The 22,279-nt window shown below is 39.4% G+C and overlaps 1 protein-coding gene across 1 annotated transcript in view; it reads left to right on the top strand.

The window, feature by feature from the left end:
* The first annotated feature begins 15,561 nt into the window (after nucleotides 1-15,561).
* The window catches only part of daam2 (dishevelled associated activator of morphogenesis 2), a 112,122-nt gene continuing 105,404 nt past the window's right edge, over nucleotides 15,562-22,279 (top strand). The window contains exon 1 of the mRNA XM_047157810.2: nucleotides 15,562-15,799. The gene's annotated coding sequence lies outside the window, so the exon portion shown is untranslated. The remainder of the gene's footprint in view (nucleotides 15,800-22,279) is intronic.

Consider the following 22,279-nt stretch of genomic DNA (forward strand, 5'->3'; position numbering starts at 1 on the left):
ATATAGTAAATTTATTTTGTCCTTAATTTGTGTATTTGTGTGTATTGTTTGCACTCTTTATTTATTTATTTATTTATTTTCCTTTTTTTTTTTTTTTTTTTTTTTTTTACAAAATCTGATATTTTATTCAGTTGTATTCTATTATGTTGTTTATTTTATTTCTCTTGTGTTTACACTGAGGAAAAAAAATATATTACCCTCCCCTTGTACTTGCTTTGGTAATACAAATGTACAATTGTTTGTCATGCCAATAAAGTACATGAAAACTGAACGTGAAACAGAGTGAGAGAGACCAAGACAGAGGACAAAGAGACAGAGTCTGCCAAAGAGAGAGAGAGAGAGAGAGAGAGAGAGAGAGAGAGAGAGAGAGAGAGAATTGGACTTGGTCTCATCAGGTCATAAGACATTTTGCTACATGGTTTGGGTTGATTTAATTGAGTTTGAATGTTGGTGATAAAGGGCTTCTGTCTAGCTCTACCCCATAGCCCAGACATGTGAAGAATACCAGAGATTGTTGTCACATACAGAGAGCAATTAGTACTTGTCAGATTTTCCTGCAGTTCCTTTAATGTTGCCGTAGGTCCCTTGGCAGCCTTCCTGGTAAGTTTTTGTCTTATCTTATTTTGAAGAGACATCCTTTTCTGATGTCACTGTGATGCTCCATTATCTCTATTTGTTGATGATGGCCTTTTCTGTGTTCCGTGGTAACAAGTGCTTTGTAAGCTCTTTGTGGACCATGGCTTCAGCAGTCGGATTAAACCAAGTCAATGTTAAGAATGTTAGGAAACAGCTGATCTTTATTTGCCATTAATATGAATAATTTCACTGATGTCAAGCTGTATGATTATTACTTTTGAACATGAGACTGAATGTGATTGCTTCATTCTGAACACAGCCACATCCCCAGTTATAAGAGGGTGTGCACACTTATGCAACCAGGTTACTGTAACTTTTTTATCTTTCCAATTTTTCCCTAAAAATGATTATTTTTCACTTAATTTTTATACATATGTTGTAATTTCACATTGAGGGTGGAAAAAGTTCTAATATGATTGATCTTTGCTTCATTTTTTTTTTTTTTTACATCACAAAAACCTGCCATTTTAACAGGGGTGTGTAGACTTTTTATATCCACTGTACTTATGATGATAAAGCATTCCCCGACTATAAAGCATTCCTGTAAGTGTCTGCTAAATGCTGCAAATGTAAATGTGATACTTCCTGGTAACTATTTTTAGTACACTTGCCTGTAATATTACAACAATTTCCTTTGGTCACTCTATACAGTACTTATACCCCAGAGCTGTTAGATTCTCAAATCTCATTGGTCAGAAGAAGTTGATTAACAGCAGAGCTCTGATATAAAGCAAATCACAGGTTTACATTAATACACTTGTTCAAATGCATTATTATTTGTCTAGTAACAACAAATACAAGGACTTGTATGGTTTAAAAATCATGTGTAATTGTTGATGTGGTGAAGATTTCTTGGGGGAACGTTGATTGAACATTTTTTGGAAGGAGTCTCCAGTGTCAGGATTTTGTAACAGTCAGAGGTAAAGCTGTAACTTTCACTTTTCTGCCACAGGAAAGTCTTCAGGGTGGATAAAATGTATGACAAGTTGTTGTTTAATAAAGAAAAAAAAGTGTTAGAATTGGTGAATGGCTGTGTATTAAGAGAAATAAAACACTTCATACACAGTTATTGGAAATGATCGGCTTCAGATTGGTAGCCACCCCATTGTTGAACAGCGTGTCCCGTTGTGTTTTAATCCTTACTTAACTATGTCACTGCACGAGTTTTATATGTGTTATGGTAACTGTGGTAACATATCTTCTGACCATGTTATTCCCATTGCTTTTCCATAGTACTTTATTAACCATTATGTCAGTAATAGTAACAGCATGACAGTCACACTATAGTACATTTGCAATCCGTTGTTTTCTCTTGCCCGCTTTAAGGTACCATCTTATTACTCTTTCATTTAGCTAAAACATATTGTTCAGTAAATACTGAATGATCCAATAATTACACAGAAACTGTTAGGAAGGTATTGTAGTTACGAGAGTGAGGAATGTAAGTATGTACCACAGACTCCCAGCTATCAGCCTCATTTTTCTAGAAAGATACTAATACGAGGGAATATGTTGTACATTTGTGTATGCGTGAGTACAGTATAGAGCAGCAGTTGCAGGTGACTGTAAAACATTTATAGTCTGGTCGAAATAGACGTAATTATAGCTTACAAAACATATACCTAAAATGCACATGGGGCCAACAGTAACGACGTCTCACTAGGGTATACCATATATGCTATGTTTTCTTTGGCCACAAGGTTACGAGGCATGACCAGAGACATATACTTTCAGTATTAGTGTGTAGATTTTCCTAGCATGTTAAGTTCTTTCCAGAAATAGCATGATATATAGGAAGCTACACCCAGTTGTACCATATTAGTTCTGTTTTTACTAAATCATGATGTGGTGTGTGGTTTGCCACAACGGTACCAGATTGTGGAGTAAAATGCTTTAATGTTACACTTCACAGTGCCTTTATCACTGCTCTGAGAGTGTGGAGGTCTGTATCTGTGTGGGTGCTCTCACGTTTCAACTTGGACTCTTCCATTTAGGAATAAATCTCATTTTTCCACTCTGGTACATTTCCCTTAGTCATTCATAACAGTCTGGTCCACGTGATAACTAATTTTTTAATATTTAAAAGTCTTTTCTTTATAAAGAGAGGGGGTTGAACTAAAATATTCCCTAGGACAAAATGAGAATTGAAGTATATAGTACACTGAACCATGCAGATCGTAATTCCCAGTTTTATTGGCAGTATTATCGCCTGATTCCAGCATCTACAAATTTAAAAAAACTTGTCACTGTAGGATTTTTGGCTGAGATCAGAATGCATTTATATTTGATATCTAGATACTACTTTAAATTTCTGGCGCTGATCGTTCTGCAGTTCTGCATAATCCATCTGTGTCGCAACACCCTGAGAACCGCACACAGTGTGGCATGAAGTTATGTGGCATTTCTGAAAGCACTGACAGAAAATAAACAGTGCTTCTGTTCATGACCAAGCAAAACACACTTTTCCCCCTCATACATCATTCAGACATATTCATTTTAACCATGCTATTTTCCTTTGCTGCTTTAATCATTCACCTTCAAATAGAGAAATCAGAGGTGGGAAGTAACAAACTCCAATTGCAATGGATAAAGTCTGTTTTTATAAGTATCTATATTTATACTTTTGACTTTTACTTACTACATTTCAACAGAATTGTACTTTATACTAACTACTTTTTGAAACACTCATTTTTTTTCATCAGAGTTGTTTTAAATTCCTAATAAATCTTATCTTTAAGAGCTGCAATATCCATCACTGTAATCTAACTGTTCACTAAATGTATATATATACACTAACCACTTTATTCTTAATTTTTTCTTAAGCCAGCTATTATCAATTAGCCAGTGTGTATCATCATAGTTATTATATATATATATATATATATATATATATATATATATATATATATATATATATATATATATATATATATATATATACGCTAGCCACTTTATTCTTAATTTTTCAAATGTTATTTAGCATTAAGCTAGGTGAATACTAGTACCTAGCTGTCACAAAACTACCTTGATCAATACAAAGTGTGCATAGCAACAAATAGAGTACAGTGATGGTATATAGGTCTTGTACTTGCTAGGTTGTATCATTAAAGTTATTATCACGCTAGCAGCAGCTTTTATTCCTTTTACTCCTAATCTCTCAAATTCTAGCTAGCATGATAATCTCTGACAATATAAACTAGTTAAATGCTTATAGCTAGCTGTGACAATACAAACTCCCTTGATCAATACAAAGTGTATATAGCATCACACAGCTACACGCAATCTATTTTTTGGTGCATGCACTTTGTATTAATCAAGCAATTAATCAAGCACTCAGCTGCTTTGTATCATCAGAGTTATGATGCTTGCTAACATAGCTGATGTTTAAGAGATTAGGAATAAAGCTGCGGTTAGTTAGCCTTAGCTAATGTTTTCCCACTTTCCTTGGTAAAAGCAAAAATATACCATCAGTATCTCAGCATTTCTCTTGCAAATATTAAGAATATTTCTTGTACTTTTCTTTTACTTTCACACTCTGAGTAAATTGAAGGTACTTTCACTTGCAATGTGTGGAAATATTTCAGTGTGCAAAGTCTCAGGGGTTTTTTCCTCGGCACCGTCGCCTCTGGCTTGCTCATTAGGAATAAATTCATACATTTAAAATCTATATCCTGAATTTATATAAAGCTGCTTTGGGACAATGTCCATTGTTAAAAGCGCTATACAAATAAAACCGAACTGAATTGAATCGAAAAGCGTATACTGTTTGTACCTTCTCTTTCAGTTTATGGCATGAATCAGTAGTATGGAATGCCACATGTCTTCAAGGTAATACTGCCTGACTAAACTAGGTATTGTGAGATTCACCAGGCATCATGGTGAGAAACTGTACCACATGAAAGGACAAGTAAAAGAACTTGTCACAACAACTTGCGACTTGTGACAACTTTTGGATCAGTCAGCAGCCGGTTTTTCCTCTCTATTTTAATCTGCCTTCATTAGGCTGCTATGCAGAAGTGAAGCTGTTCTTACAGTTTTATAGGCTCTCATAGCAGGTATCAGATCATATCTCATTTCAGTTGTCTCGTCTCTCTAAAGTGTTTTCTTTACCTGCAGGCTATCGTGCCCGTGGCTTGGAAGGCAATTGTCTCATATCAAAACAATTAGCTGACTGAAAACATCAAGAGTGAAGTAATTTAACTGAATCTGCCATTCACAGAAGCTTGTATTAACATTTCAGTAGAAAAGAATGCTTCACATTTAATGGAGGGGGGTGGGGGTGGGGGTGGGGGGTGGGGGGAACGATTGCCATAGAAACTCCTTCTGATGACTCATATTTTGGTCCATTTGCAAAAGAACATAAATTTAAGGTGATGGTTAAATCCACCTACGTGTTGTAAAAAGCTTATATTTCCAGTTGAATCCATGGATTATTAGACTAACCAGCAAATGTTAAAAGCCATACTCTGGGTAACAGCTTTGGAAATGAACTTACAATGAACCAAGAAAAGCAAGAACACTGGGCTTTCAGTCATGGGGAAGAACAAACTCGTTTGTTCAGCTGCCTGTGCCAAGTTTTGTTGGTTATAGACTGGCAAAGACACACTACACTGAAGTATTTGATTAAGTCATTTGGAGCATGTTTTGTGCGGGGCTGCTGTTTGCACTACTTTCATGGATTCTCATTAATGCAGTGTGATGGAAAACATGAACCCTCATTTAGTAATCCATGTAATAAACAAGATAAAAGCAGTGGGAAAGTAAAACTGCATGATGGCCTTTAAGACCACTATTAAGCAAAATAAAAGTGCGTTTCAAAGGCATAAATATGAGGTATATATTAGGCACAGAACTTGGATCCAGCATAGGTTTTGGAAAATATACAGACCCTGATGGTTCCACTCACTCACCGTGCATCTTCACAGAGTTTCTGAGGTTGTATCCTAATCAATCCAGCATGAATCCGAGCCTCCTCCACCCTTCAAATAGGCAGAATGTGAACCTCTGTCCTATAAACACTTCTATATTACAGAGCAGGAGAAAATGATTCCTCATATGCACACATTATAGAGCTTCTGTTGTCCTACTGTTTTTATGGATGCTCTGTCATTAATTCTCCGAGTTGGTGTCTTAAATTGCGGGTGGTCAACGTTTCCTAGTGGTGACTTCCCTGGCTGCCGTCTTTCATCTAAACCATGATGACAGAGCTTTCGGATGACGTGTGTCAGAAAGTCATGGCCTATCGTCATCCCGCTCCAAGAAGGACAGTGCTGCTTGGTATCCCAGCCACACGGAGGTCTACAACATAGCTGTGAGGTTTCATTATGCTGCTGAGTGAGTAACATACTCTGCCTGGATGTGTTATTGTGGTATTTCAAAAGAGGCCACAAAGTGGATGGGCTTTTGCGGTGTGAAATCAGCGCATTCTCTTGCCACCAGGGTAGAGGACGCGTGTAAGAAAGAAAACTCATTTCACAGTACTAAAAGAAAAATCCACCCTGAACGACTTGCATATTAATCCTCATCTGATCTTGGCACCCAAGTGATATTTCATTTGGTAATGAAATTCTGAGTTGATTTACATGTTGGTTACTAGTTTTCTGCATTACCCACAACTACATCAACAACCTGGACCACAGTGGAGTGAAAATATCACTTGTTTCATCTTTACCTAAAGAGATCGATACAGCAGTGCTTTAGTGCTTTAGTCTGTCCAGTTTGCTCACCTCCTTATCTGTACACTCTGCTCAAACTTTCATTCTAATACCAACCTCGTTGCCATTGTGCTTGTCATCTCATAAAACTCTAACTAGCCAAGTTGAGTGTCTCTCCTAACTCAGTACAATTGCGTCTTGTCACTGCTTTGCATTCCGGGGTTTTCCGTCCAATTTTGCCGTTTCCTCTCTATCTACACTGGATTTGCTCATTAGTGTAATGTTGAACATCGCTGAAAAATGATGAGTGAATAAAGAAGCTCTTGATCTTGAACGCACATGAACACCACCACAAAGTCATATTTACGAGTGGGAAACTCGGGATTTTCTTTGAGCCCAGAGTTTCCAAGTCGGGGTCGTGTCGGTAAGAAAATATGGTGGAATCAGTGGATGCAGAGTCTGTAGTTGATGGTCAATTATTTACTCGCCTCAGAAGCTGATTTGAGTTATTTTGTGTATGGTATATGCAGCAATTTATTGAAATACAAGCAAATTACTTTACATGTCTTTGTCAGACTTTTTAGTTACAATAAAACAAGCTCATTTCCTTCAGAAAATATGGTTACAATTACGATAATTACATAATATGTAACACCCTGTCCAGGGTGTACCCCGCCTTGTGCCCCATGCTCCCTGTGATAGGCTCCAGGTTTCCCCGTGACCCTGAAGGAAGGATAAGCGGTATAGAAGATGGATGGATGGAAGGACATAATATTTAACAATAAAGTTTACAGTGGATTCATAAACTGATTAAAAAACATAAAAGCACAAAACACTCCTGAGGTGCATTCTTTGTTCTTCATTTTCTAGAAGTAGAGTTTAAAAAAAAAACTTGCTGTATTTTTTGTAGTTAATTAAGAGAAGGGTACACCACCATCTTGCGCCGACCAAAGTGATTTAAACGCACCTGACGTCGTAGTTACGACTTTCCAATTCGTAAATATGAACTTCCCAGGAGGACTTGAATGGATCGTTATAAATGACATTGTAACTGCACTAGCAATGTCCTCCTGTGACGTCAGAGACAACTGCTGACTTGTCATGGAAATAACAAGAATACAGCACCAACCAGCAAATCAGCAACAGAATCACTATACACATAACAAAATATTTCAATATAATCTTGTGTTGCAGGATGGAGTTCAAATTAAATCACAATCCAAATTACTAAGTGTAAATGTGGGTGCGAATCTATATTTTCCAAAATCTTTAGCTGACTGAATAAAATCACACATATCAAAGTTCTATGCCCAACAAATGAGATGACATGACTTTTATTCAGTACATATACAAGCTGAGGCACCAGAACAGCCAATACTGGATAGACTTCATTCAGCTAACATTGTATAGGCAAACTTATTTTAACTGTAGTTTCAGCAATTACATTCAGTAAAGCATTGCTGACAAAACAGTCCCTCTCCTTAGCTTAGCATTCAATTTCATACTGTATATGTCACTATAATTTGATGATATCCTATTGAATATACCGGGTGTCCCAAAAGTCTCCATACACAGGGGACTACGTTTGCCAGCACCACGTCAGTGGATGTTTGTGGGTCACGTCAGTGGATGTTCCTTTTCTCGGTTGGAACTCAACACTTCAAGTCTTTTTGAATTTGTAAATAAGCTTGGCATTAGTGTTGTGTGATCTGCTCGCCATGTTTCCTGTTAAAATCCATCGCAGCTTCCTGATCCGGCCGCGAGAATGATTTCAATACGTTCTACTTTTGTCGAAGGCTTTCTTAAAGTCTATGTGACAAATATACATAATGTAAAATAAGTATGAAAAATTTTGGAAGACATTTTGCTAAAATGTGTTAACTTCCCCGCTATATATGGAGACTTTGGGGACACCCTGTATATTCATATCATCTACAGATGAGTTTATTGGTGCTTTACTGACATAACAGTATCAATGTATACAAATATAGGCAATGCAATTTGTGGCATGTGCACCAAATGGCCAAAAGTTTGTGATGCATACCATTTCCTTTTATAGCAGTGCTTTTCCTGAAGGACTTCTGGGTTGTGCTGTGAAATGGACATTAGATCAGGCCCTCCCATGCAGATGGCTCAGACTCTCTCATGTTCAATCACAAGAATGCAATGCAAACCACCTGTACAAATATGCTCCTGGCAGCCCGTCTTCTGCTTTTGTGTTTGGTTGCACATAGCTCTCCAACTGTATTAGCAGACCGACGTTGTACATTTCTGATCCAATACGCAGGAGAGCAGTAGAATTTATTACACTCGGTGTGTGTGTGTGTGTGTGTGTGTGTGTGTGTGTGTGTGTGTGTGTGTGTGTGTATTTTCTCTATTCAAACACTTTCATTTCAAAGGAAAAATCCTGAGAGCATTTCGAGTCATGATTATGGTCTCAAACTTTGACTGGACAGCCGCCGCAAAACATTTTTACTTTGAGTAAAATTAGTTTCTGAGACATCTGTTTAAGCCACATGTTGTCAGCCTGGTGAAAGAGGATAGAGTTTAAAAATGAAATGAACTCGACATGTAACAAACACTTTTCATTTCGTGGGGTTTGGAACGAGGCGGAGTGTTTCACCCAGCTGCAGGTCTGATTTAGCAGGGATGGGTGGCACACTCCCTGCCAATCAGCTTTGGCGGGTAGCTTTGGAGATCCTGGTGCGTTCAACCCAGCGATATCCACCCCAGCTAGTGCGTATAAATAGAGCTGCTTCGGTTAGCCGGCCAACAGACAGCGGCAACTCTCTGTCTGTGCCTCAAACTGAAAGATGGAGCGAGGAAATATGGGGAGAAACGTGAATAACTGAGCAGTGAAAACATACGAAATTACATAAGTATTACATAACATTTACTAAAATAAGTAAGAGATGCAGAGATGTCCACCAAAAAAATTAAAGGAAACAAAAACAAACAAAAAAAAAGACAGAGAGAATATTCTCAGACATTCACAGCCCTACAACTTTTAACAGGCATGGTCTGATTTTGCTGAAAGTGTTAATCAGGCCTGACCATATAATAAGGGGCTACAAAATTAAAGGGAACTGGGAAAGGAAAGTGGGTTATAGAAGAGAAATCGGGGAAAATTTGCCACAGCAAAGGGTCTGAATATGAAACCTGCTGGACCAGCACACCTCATTCCAGAGTCATAGATAAAACATTCCTTGGCATACTGTAGAAATCTAACATCTGGGAAATCAGTCATATAATTTTTTTAAAAAACAATTTTACAGAGTCAGCAAACATCATGGTTTGTAATGCAATCAGTCAGTGTAGTGAATAAGGGTGAGAGTTACAGTTTATTAAAGAGAATCTTTGATCAAAATATTTTTTGTAGTTTGGCCAAAATTTAGAGACGCAATCTGGCTGAAAACATCTGTATTTTTTTGCTGTCGATCTGCAGCGTGAGAAACAAAACCCAAATACATGAGAAAGAAAGTAAAGGAAGTCCAAAGACTGAAGTGAGCAGGGTAAGAAGCTGAACTTATATACTGCTTTATCCTTTTCAGGGTCACGGGGAAACCTGGAGCCTATCCCAGGGAGCACGGGGCACAAGGCGGGGTACACCCTGGACAGGGCACAATCACATACCCATACATACACTATGGACACTTTGGTCATGCCAATCAACCCACCATGCGTGTCTTTGGACTGGGGGAGGAAACTGGATTACCCGGAGGAAACCCCTGCATCATGCAAACTCCGCACACAAAGGGCCACGGTGGGAATCAAACCCCCAACCCTGCAGGTGTGAGGCGAACATGCTAACCAATAAGCCACAGTGTTAATACAAGTGTTAATACACTCTTAATACAAGGTTTAATCTAAAACCTTTGGAAGTTCTTCTGGAGGAATTATGTACAGTAGATCCTAAGTAGAACCCTTGAAGGACTGCATAAACCTGAATGTATACATGGAAAGCTGTCACGTGTTGTCCAAATGTCCCTGAGTGCAGTCAGTGGTAGAGAACACGTTAAAAAGACTACTTATAACAGAACATTGTTTTTTCATATTACTTTTGTTTTTATTTTGTGATAGTAGATATAATAAAAATACAACATGCAGGTCTAAAAACACTTTAAAATGTGTCAAATACACACGTTATTCAAGCTTTATTTCTTTATTTCATAAGCAGTTATTATTTTCTTCAAGCGAAAAGCATATTGCTTTATTATTTCATAACAGGTACATTGCTACAAGAGGCCAAGAGGTATTATTCAGTATTACTGTCTGTGAAGCGCCAGTGTGGCTGCAAGTTATTTTCACAACAAATCAGGAGCTCACCAAATACAACACATTAGTCATTGTAACACTCCTGTAGATCCAAGTTATTACACAAGTGGAATCAGGTTCTTCGGCTTGGATGCTGCTTGAGCCTACGCTAGCACAATGGCGCTTTGCAAAAGGAATTAGACAATGCTGCTATAGGGCTTTTGGTCAAGCTTGTTGCTAAAATAAAAATGCCCCTGCAGCTGAGTGTGCAGATTTGTTAGAATGTTACACACCAGCAAAAACATTACAACAGATCCTATTTTCATTGAAGGGATTTTCCCTGAAAGTGAGATCACCCCTGTTACAGTTCATTGTGACAGTCCCACTTTGACTATAGTTCACTGTGACAAAAAGGATAGAAAACTGCCGATTTGAGAAGAAGGATGATTAAGATGATCTACTTCAAGGTTCCTGAATGGTTCTTTTAATAGTTAAGAGTTCGTAACTTTATATAACGGTTCTATGTGGATGTATGGCTGTTTTAGCATCTACATCGATTCTTTAACAGGTTTTCCCTAAAAGGCTCAACTGCTTATAGCTCAATGCTTAACTTTATTGTTAACCCTGTTTATACCCAATTTGTTTATTTGCTAATTCCCACCCATTAACTATATCTTACCTGTGAGACATGTGAAGCTTTTTTTAAACTGCTGCTCATGCTACATGACAGGATAGCACGGAACACACTTAGAGGAAAGCAATCTGTCCTCTTCCTCATACACGAGCTGACAGATGTCCATAATGGCTAGTGTCACTATGATTGACTTGGGCGTAAGTGTAATTCCATCCCTGGCATTATAATAGCAGGGTGCACAGATCTCCCAAATATGGATGGCTGTGGCGTGTATGTTCTGTTGCACCACTTGCGGGGCCCAAGGCTTTTACAAAGGGTTTTGGGAACAAACAGAATCTGGGGTTCTGGTTTTAGCTCATGGTTCATTAACTTATGATACAACTGAAAAGATCACAGTGGTAACAGTAAAAGTAACTACATCATCATGACAGCATGCAGTAATGCGATTAAAGATGTCCTGGGCTGTTGGAAACGGCAAAGTTCAAACGTTCTGCTACTGTGTGCGGTGAAAAATGGTGTAGAGTCATTTAAGTCTACATTCTTTGAAAAAAAGGTTCCTTAAGGGTTCTTTGCATGGTGAATAGCTTTTAAATGGGTTGCACTTGGAACCCATTGTTCTACACGGAGCCTTGAAGGGTCTTCCAGAGGAATTTAAAACACTTTATGGTGCTAGATTTAAAATTTGTGGTATATATTGCCCTAAAGAACCCATAGACTGGGGTAAACACCCACAGAATTACAATCTTCAGGTAACCTGTAGTATTTTCCATTCCTGCCCTTTCCATTCCCTTTAAGCTACTTGCTTTGAATATTTAATCCACACATCTTTTCATGCTTTGTTACTTTACAAATGTGATCAATAGTGGTGTGTCGACTTGCTGTGGATATCAACTAAGGGCGTTCAATGAAGTCCCTTTGTAAATCCTTGGGAGGCCTTTTCATTAAAACAGCACCCAGAGTCCTCCAATGTTCATTTAGTTGCCATGGATTACCGTTGTCCGCTGTCGGAGAGTGAAAAAGACCGAAAAGTCCCCTCAGTGGAAGGCATAGGATTGACATTATTCTGGCCAAGTTGTGTAGTCTTGAAAACTCATTCTCACTGATGGAAAAACCTCTTCTTTTTCTCTATGCATGGACCTTTGTGTTGGATTTCGTTACAGACTATGTGACGCTGTGACACGATCCGTTTCTCTGATCAGTCAGCGTATATATTTCACCAAAATCAACACAGGGGATGGTGAAGGTTTAAAATGTGACGAGGAATGAAAGGCTGAAGTAAAGGTGATGTAATGGTTCTGCAGTCTTAATCACATTGTTTGACAGTAGACGAATTCCAGGATGAAATAGCAATCATTAAATTGGAGCAAATTATACTAAGTTAGGCAATTATGAATAAAAACTGGGCAATTAATTGGGCTTCTCTTGAAATAAGACTACACATAATAATACAGTATATCTGTGGAATGTTGGCTTTAATGTCTTCAAAGTATATGATGAGTTGAGTAACGTAAAAGCAAAGAGTATGTTGACGTGACACGGTAATTATGTCAGTAAACATGACGTATAAATCCCATGAGGAACATTATTTCCCATAAGAAAACGCTCCTGTAAGAAAAACTTGTGATTTGAGATGTTTGAGAGATGTCAGCTGTCTACACATGGCCATAAAAACTATTTTACGAGTGATTTCAAGAAACATCACCTCAGACTCTCAGTTGTGGTCTTCCTAGTATGATAATCTACAGTAGCAGCAGAACATGAGAAATGGTGAAAGGCATTTATGTTTATAAAACTCCACTGCTGTTTTATTACCATGAACATATTTCCATTCGCTCGGTGCTTTATTCAGTTCAGCTCCTTTTCTATCATGTTCCCAAACATCTGCTGTTAGAAAACAAAGATCACATGGCAGGCCTGCTTGTAATTTCCCCTTTTCCGTAATTATCTTTCCCCTTCTGAATCTGTAGTCTTATTGCAGACGTAAATAAAATTTCATAACTTCCCTGGCTACTCATGAGTTCAGAGCTGTGATCAATATGTAGGACCGGAATTTGCAATTAATGGGGGATTATGTTGTGTGAAAAGTTCAAAAAGCTTAGAGTGTTCAATGATAAAAGCCTTATGAGTGATTGACTGGGTGCCATCTGAGATTTTATATGAAACAATGCATATTAAGGTGCTGGCTTGGTATCCTTTGACTAGTAGAAAAAATATGTTAGATTGTCACTGTAACATATAAGCTATTGGAGAATTAATGTAGATATTTGGAAGAAGATGGAAGAAATCATGTTACACTAGGGTAAATACAATCATAATTCACTTTCAACAATCATGGTCCGGTCACAGACTCAGTTGGATATTGAACTCTTTTGGATATGGGGCTTTCTGTTCTGTTTATACTGGAAGAAATTTTAAAAGTCTGCTCTTTGCAAAAAATGACTGAAGGCTTCATCCTTGTCCATCTTACAGCTCTCGCACATTTAATGAGTTACATCATTACAAAGTATACATGATTGAATGGTTTAGTTGCTAAATATAAATATAATAATGGATTTTAATAAATTTCAGGTAATCATATTTGGGTATTACTGAACCCAGGCTAGTTCAGTGTTACTATAGGGCCTGTTTTGGGACAGCAACAAATAGCCAATTGTTTCAACATGGTTTATTGATAATATTTAAATCAGGGGTCTTCAAACGAATCCAGAAAGGGCCAGTGTGGCTAGAGGCTTTCTGATTTCACTTGTTTTCGCTTATTTAATCAGTTTATCTGAGTCTCAAATCATCTATGAAGTGTGCCTCCAATCTGGCTGTAAGCCTCACTGGCCCTTTGTGGATAAGATTGAAGCGAAATGATCATTAGATTATAAATAATTTAAAGGATTTTAAAATAGTTAATTCATTAATTCATTCATTTGTTCATTCATCTTCAGTAGCCACTTTATCCTGGTCAGGGTTGCGGTGGATTTGGCCCCAATTTAACATAAGGTGAGTCTCAATCAGCTCCTTAGCTCCCTAGGTGGTGAATCAGTATATCATGAGTTCGGGCACTGGTAAGGACCCTGGCTCACTACACATTGGGACACTGATGACTCAATTTCCGACTATGCACTCGCATTATAAAATGTCAGCACTGGCATTTATCAACAACAGGCAAGCCCAATATCTTTCTGACATTATATGTCATATAAATTTGCAAGCTTAATCACACACATTTCTGTCATGGTTCTTCAAGCAGGGTCGTAGGCTGGCTAGTGGATTTAAAAAAAAAAATCATTAAGCAGTCAAAAGTCATTAGACTCAACAAACCATATACAGAACATCAAATCAAGCTAAAAATTACTAACGAAAGTAATCCTTTGGGAGCCACAACAACAATAACAAGCTATTTACATTTGTAGACAAAGTTGGCTGAGTGTTTGTCTGCCATTTTTTTTTTTCGAGCTGAGAGGCTTCAGAAAATATGACTCCATTTCCAAAGGAACACAGTGAGCATCAATACTCTCTGGTTTTCGCTGTGCATTGTGGGATTTTTTTAAGGGAGCGAACATTTCAGTGAACTGGAAGGATTTTGCGATTGAAACAGCTCATAAAATGGCAGACTCCCAGATCAGTGCCCTGACTACTGAACTAGGGAGCTGATCGAGACGCACCCATAGCCAATCCACCTACTGGCATGCTTTTGGGAGGTGGGAGGAAACTGGAGAACCTGGAACAATCCCACATGGGGAGAACAACTCTGCACAGACCGTACCAACCCTCACGATCGATGTATGGATCCTGCAGCTGTAAGCCACAATGCTACAGTATCTGTTATACCAACATGTTTGATCACTGATTACGATCAAATGATTGCAAATGAAGCATTGTTTTTCATTGGATGGTTATCAAGGTGTCCCAATATGAACACTTACTCGAGAACAGCTATAATCAGTCTATAATCTATAGCAGAATGCTGAAGTGAAGAAATATTATGTGAAGACATGAAACTCAACTAGAACACCAAGGAATTAATTTGTATAAATGAATTTATATAAATTACTGGGGGGTTTTTTCTACCAAAACTGAGTGTTTAGGGCACAATTTCACTGACTTTCTGGACATTTTATAAAATATTATCAGAATTACTATCATTTTGCTTAAATTATCCTAGTTAAATCCATCCCCACCGTTGGTGTTCCTTCTTTTTTTTTCTTTTCCTATCAGGGATATTTTGCTGAAAACACAGGTCTATGTAGTTATCGGTTACGCAGATTCTGCGCATGCGCGTCCCGGCATCTAACGCGTCATGTTCTGACAGCGTCAAGACTTCTCGGCAAAATCTGTCGGCGTAGTATAAAATGCTCTGCGCCTTTAAGAGAGGTGGGCGTGTACAGCTGCTGCTCGGGCTTTACTGCTGCTGATCAGAGCGCGCGCACTCACTCACTCACTCTCAGAGCTTAGACGCAGGGAAATAAGACACAACACAGCACAAACATACACATACACATATACATACAGAGCGCGAGCTGAAACGGTGACAGAGCGCTCTCTCTGCAGCTGGGTCGAACTGTCCCGCCGTGACACCGCAAAACGGATTACATTTCAGCAACACGGCTCTTCTCAGAGATGAAGCTGGATGGTGAGTTTGGAGATTTGCGCACAACTGTGACCCTGAATAAACCCTGCGCGCGTGCTCATTCATTGACATCTACAGGTCTGCGCGAGCTTCGCGCATGCGTCCCTCAAACTGTTTTCACATTAATGTGAATGTAAATATATATATATTTGTTTGGATCTTTTAGATGTTGGGCTTATATGTAGTCCAAACAGCCAGCCAGGCATGCATTCATATTCATTTAGCAGGCGACACATGGGCATTGTGCAATGACTGGAAAATTGTGTGAAAAAAAAACCAAAACAAACTATTTATCTTTCAGGCTTTGGGCACTTTTATTTGCATGCACATTGTGTTTGGTGGTGGTTTGCTTGCAGCAGAGGTGGAACTGAGATGATGTGAGATGCTGGTTGATGCGGGTAGAGGGTGCTGCTCCCTCTCTTGTGCACTTTCTTCTTCCTGTGCTAAATTTAAGCCAGTGATTTTTAGGGATGGGTTTTATACATACAGTCCTTCCTATTTCATAAATGCCATTTAAAAGCATGGACTACTTCACGTGCCAGCATATATTGATATACATCTGTGTATACAGTTGCACATGCATATATGTATATTGTTGCACATGCATATATGTATATTTTTGCACATGCACTTGTTGTTTATTTATTCTGAACACATCCACAGTCACTCCCTTTTGATAGTTTGATTATAATAATAGGTGCTGCATATTAATAGACCTATTGGTGGATTAAGATACTGCATGCTATAATCTGAGTTTTTGGTATGCACTGCACACTTTGGGGTGCAACTCTGCGGTAGCAGGATAACACTGAACATCTGGTAGTGCTTCTGCTCGATTTTGTGTGACGTAGTTTCTTAGTCGTTACGGGCTTCTAATGTACCTGACAAGATTTAGATCTCTACTCATGTACTATTCTGTAATCAGACCGGTCGAAGTGAAACATAACTAAACGTGGCTTTTTTTGTGTGTGTTTGGTGAAGATGATAGAGGGAAAAACTGGGTGGTGTCATGGTATGGTGGACTGGTGGTGCAGTGGGTAACGTTGCCACCTCACAGCTCCAGGATTGCCGGGTTGATCCTGAGCTCGGGTTATTGTCAGTGTGGAGTTTGACATCATGTGTCTGTGTATGCATGGGTTTTCTCTGGGTTCTTCAGTGTAAAATACTCTTAGGTGTGACTGTGTATGGTGCCTTGCAGTGGACTGGTTAAGATGTTGAACTTCTGATCAGAAGGTTATGAGTTCAAATCCCAGCACTGCCACTGTTGCCCTGAGCCCTTAACCCTCAACTGCCCAGTTGTGTAAATGAGATAATTAGAAGTTGCTCTGGATAAGGGTGTCTGCCAAATAATGTAATGTGATGTATTTCCCGGGATAAACTCTGAATCTGCCATGACCCTGACCAGGATAAAGCGGTTACTAAATCTGAATGTATGTGTGTTTGGTGATTGTGGTTAGAAGGCTTAAGAGGATTATGTTGTAGCAATTTTAATAAGATTAAGATTTGTTTTAAGCTGTAGGGTTTTGCAACAATAGGCTGCATAAGAGCACTCAATGAAACCAAATTCACTGCTTTTCCACATGTGTAAATGGCGTATTATTGATCGGAACCTCCTTTTGCCTACGTGCTTTCGAAGGCAGGCAGGTCTAATCGAAACAGCAGAAATGCAGTCATGCTTGTAGTTTTACAGCCACACAATAATTGAACTAAACTGCCCTGCTGGATATTTTAACAAAGAGCCCTCTAGGTACTTTTAAAAACCCAAGCATAGCTTTCATCCAAGACCAACAACACCACAGGGCTTGAATGTTTTCTCAAAGGGCAGCAAACGGCTGATCAAGAGCCTGAGTTGGGAGTGCAACTCGGAAGCCATGCCCACATGTGTGGGCACTAGGCTGGACGCGTGTCTGAGAGAGGATATATGGATGGAGAGAGGGCCATTGTTCAGTGGAAGTCGCTGAGGTAAGGCACTTGGGTTCCTTGCTCATGGCCAGATGTTGTGCTTGGCAGTCATCCTGCCTTCAGAGCAGGTAAAGCTAGATAGTTCGGGAAACAAATGTGGAGTTTTGCACTCCGGTCCTGATTAACACCAATGGACCAATGGGTGTTGGATAAGACACAAATGGTACACATGAGGATACAAACTCAATCCATTACATCCCGGTGTGGTGCATATATGGACCTGCTTGGGTCATAAACACCTAAAATGGATGTTGTAATTGGAGACTGGGGTTCCAGACGTCAATTAATCTACATGCAGTCAGTTTAATTCTGCACTGAAGTCTAGATTAACTTTCACTAATGCTGTGTGAAAGCTTGCCATTAGATTAGATTGCCAGCTCTATTGCTCACTGTGTGAGTGAAAAGGACCACTTCCTTCCCTATTGGCTTCTGTTCCAAGCTTCTGTCTGTTTGGCTCATTCACTGTTATGGAGAACTGCTGGAGCGCTGCAGCATGGATATTGCTGGCATGGCTTCTCTGAGGTCTGGCAGTAATTAGCACCATGGTACAGTATATACAGCGTGTCTGCATTGGGTCACGGTCCGGGTCTCCCGTGCTCTGCTGGCCTGCGAGAGTTGACTGCAGGCGGAAAGCGAGCGCTTATTAATGGGTTCCAAGCTGCTCTGCTGCAGACACACTGGAAACCTTTGTTTCCTTGCTCCTTCTCGCCGGTTTTAATGGCTGCATTTGTTCGGTGTGGTTTGTAGACGGGCAGCCAGTCATGGTGTGTTCCCGGTAGAGCTGGCGCAGGAAGTTCTTCTGGTGTTTTAAGGTCTGGCGGGGTCTTCTAACATTGCTTAGGTTTATGTGCACTGTCTGGCACCTAGTAGCATTTATACAGTTATCATCACAGTTTTCAGGTGCGAGTAACCGAAGCAAAGAAACCTTTGGAGCTGTGTGCTTGGCCCTAGTCTGAAAGCCATCAAGCTGCCATAGATGGTTAAAACGCTGTTAAGCAAACCTTTATAGCTTGATGTTGTCTTGATAGATATAATTTACAGCTTGCTATTAACAAAATCATCCCATTTTTCTCATTTGGGCCAAATAGTTGGAAGATGTAGGTTTTTATACCACAGCTGTGTTGGATTATTAAATCTGATTGGTGAAGAATGTATTTAATTTTCTATTACAGCATCTCTAAATTCAAATCGCACGTTTATGTTAATGCACATTTTGTAGCAGGTTATTGTACACTATGTAGCCAAAAGTTTGTGGACGCCTGACCATCACACCCATAAGTGGTTCATGTGGTTCTTCCCCAAAACTGTTGCCTTACTCAAACTTGAAAGCACACAGTTGTTTTAGGATGTCCTTGTATGCTGTAGCATTACATTTTCCATTCCAATGGGCAAATCCCCACAGCCATGTTCCAAAATCTATTGGAAAGCCTTCCCAGACGAGTGCAGGTTGTTATACAGTAAAAGGGGAACTAAATCCGGAATCTTGTGTTGATGCTGTGATGGTCAAGCGTACGTATATCTATAATACATAATCGTTTCTATGAGACATTTACTTAATATTTATGGACATTTATGGAATGAGTGTCTCCAGTGTCAGTGCTTTAACTGTTAAGTGTGTTCCATCACTGGAAAGTCCTCTGGAGAGTGGGCATTGCGTGTATTTTTTATTTTTTTTTGGTAACAAAGTGCATTTTATTTCTGTGTTATTAATTTGGAGAAAATCAGGGAATGTAAATGCTGAAAACTTTGGGACTTGAGGTTATAGGGAAAAGAAATCAACTTTGATGTGTCGCACCAACCTGTTGTTGATTTATCTTCCTATAACCGCCAGTCTGTCCAAGATTTTGCAGAGTTTTTTGTGCTTGAAAGATGCTCGATTTTGCTGTTTCTTTGTTCGGAATTTGCGATGTAACTTGTGGAGTTTTTCTGTAATGTTTTTGAGGTAAACTACCAGAATTGGCGAAATTGTTTTGCGCGGTCTTTCGCCGTGACGTTTGTTGGTAAATGAGATCTTTCAGCTGTATTCATGTTCAGCGCACATGAATTCGAAGATGACTTTGGCTGAATGCGCGTTGTGATGTCACATGACGCGTCCTGACCCAAATCTGCTACAGTTTCGAAAAAATCGCAAGCTCCTCCGAATATTGCAGAATTTGCTTGGTTTTGCGTCCGTTTCTGCGATCGCAAAGTCCTGGTGAGACGCGACAGCACCACCTGCCATGTTATATTCCTTCCTTTTTAAACCTGAGATACAGCAAAAACCAGCAATATAGAAATAAGCTCAATAGCCAGTCTCTAACTTCTTTCATACAGCGCTCAAATTGGAACCGAATTAAAAACTGGATTCAAACAAACAGTTAGGAGGGGTGTAAAATTAACTGAGATGGAAAAACCCATGTGAAGCAGTTAGCTATAGACTTTTGGTATATTATGCTAATTAAATACTTGTACTGGCACAACTAAATATCAACACAGTGCATCAAGATTATGAAGTAATATTTATTCTAGACACCTTTCACTAGTTAACACTGGTTATCATACCAGTGCTTTGTAATGTTGTTGTTTTTTTCTACAGCATGCTTTAATCACTCCACTTCATTACAGTGAAAGATTTCTTTGTCCCAGGTGCAATTTGTTTCTTTGACATGAACTCCTAATATAAAAGAACTCGCAAGATGTAAATCTCAAATATAAATGGAATTAAAGTACCAATAATTGTGATGGAAGGGATAGACAAATGAAGAGAAATGACAGCTTTACCACACAGGATTTATCAAAGGCTTGCTGCGATAGACGGTGTTCCCGGTGTTACTGGTGTTCGGACCGCACACCGATTACATCACTTGCCCACCGGCAGCACCGCCCCCCCACCGTCGTGTTGCTTTTTTATAGTAATAAAAATCGCTTCTGCTCAATTCAGCATGAGCCGAATGAGTCCGAGTCGTAGCACAGATCAGCAGGAGTCAGACTTCATTTATCACGTGACGAGAGTGAGGCGAGCTGACTGACAAGACGACGGCAGAAGATCTGGCTTCAAAAGTTCTATGTTTTAATATAAGCGAGTTTGTCATAGCACTGTTTTGTAGTTGTTGTGTTTTTCATTAAGAATAATAACGAACCCACCATTCAAGCAAATGCCGCCGCTGAATTGCCACTAATTCCAAAGCGAAAGTGAGAATCACACGGCCGCACGGGCATTCATAAGCGATGGGGGGAAAACACCGCTTCTCCACTAACATTGATTCTAATTTTCTCATTCACCCATGGCCATGCCTGTCATCCTGTCATCCTGTCAGCTGATCTTTCTGACAAACAGACTGCAGATTTGATCAATACATTGCCTGTCAATTTCAGAAGTAAGAAGCGGGGAAAGATTGGAGCTGAAGGAAAAGTCGTACGTGGGTGCATCGTGGTTTATGTACCTGACGGCTCTGGATCGCTTCTGGGAAATACCTGCATGGCGAGGAAGTGCTGCGTGGAAGGAATGCACCACTATAACGGCCAGATCAGACACGTGTTCAGGACCGGGTTGTTTTGGCAGAAAGATTTTTCACTGTACTGTATTCTTATTTTATCATTTTAATCGCTTTCTCTCGGCATTCAATGAAAGACCAATGCTCTATTTGTATTTGAGGTCTTAATACTCCTTCCTTTGTGATTTGGATGTCTCTGAAAGAAAGGAAAACGTTAACCTCCTCTCCCTGCTCGGTGCGTCCACACCACCTTTCCCAGCGTTGTCTTTTACAGTCTCATTTCCTACTCCAGTTCATCAGGGGCAGTATGCAGTCGCTCTGAGGAATGAAATAAGTTATTCTATGTAATGATTAATTCATGGTAACACTCCTTAACCCAGACATCTAAATATTATAATAACTGGCTGGAGAGCTATTTTCTACCCGGACCCGTTTCTTTTCTGTTTTTTTTTTCTTTCCCCCAGCACTTCTAAACACAATGTTTCATTGTTTTGTTCCAGAACCACTCAAGTGCTGCATTAGTGGTATGGAGAACACTTCCCTGCCTCTCTGCTCTGTGTATGAATAACAAAAGACTGCTGTCTTGGCTACCTGTGAGGGTTTTTTTTTTCTTTTTCTCAAAGCCGGATCACTGTGCAAACACTGGTGGAGTTATAGGATATGGGGTAACGTGCCAATTTATTATGGAAAGTCAGCTAATGAAGTTAGTGACTAATATGTTAATTTTGTGAATTGTCTAGACCACCGTGTTGCCATGTCCTAAGGCAGCACTCAAAAAGAAATCCATATTCTTTATTGCCAACTATTAGGAGCAGGTGCATTTGCTAAAATTGGTGGGCGTGTGAATCATTAAGTCGTTACTGGGGATGATTTAGTACTGGTGCTATGGCCTCTGTGACATCTACCCATTTATTTTGCTTTGCCTCATGGCCTTAGCCTCGGCCATTCACCATAACCTTCCCCCTCTCAACCTCCACCCTCTGAACTCAATGAGATTCTTGTCTCGGTCCCCTTAACTCCCTCACATTTACAGACAATTAGCTCCCGT

This window comes from Ictalurus punctatus, chromosome 9, assembly GCF_001660625.3.
Source record: "Ictalurus punctatus breed USDA103 chromosome 9, Coco_2.0, whole genome shotgun sequence".
Classification (NCBI taxonomy): Eukaryota; Metazoa; Chordata; class Actinopteri; order Siluriformes; family Ictaluridae; genus Ictalurus; species Ictalurus punctatus.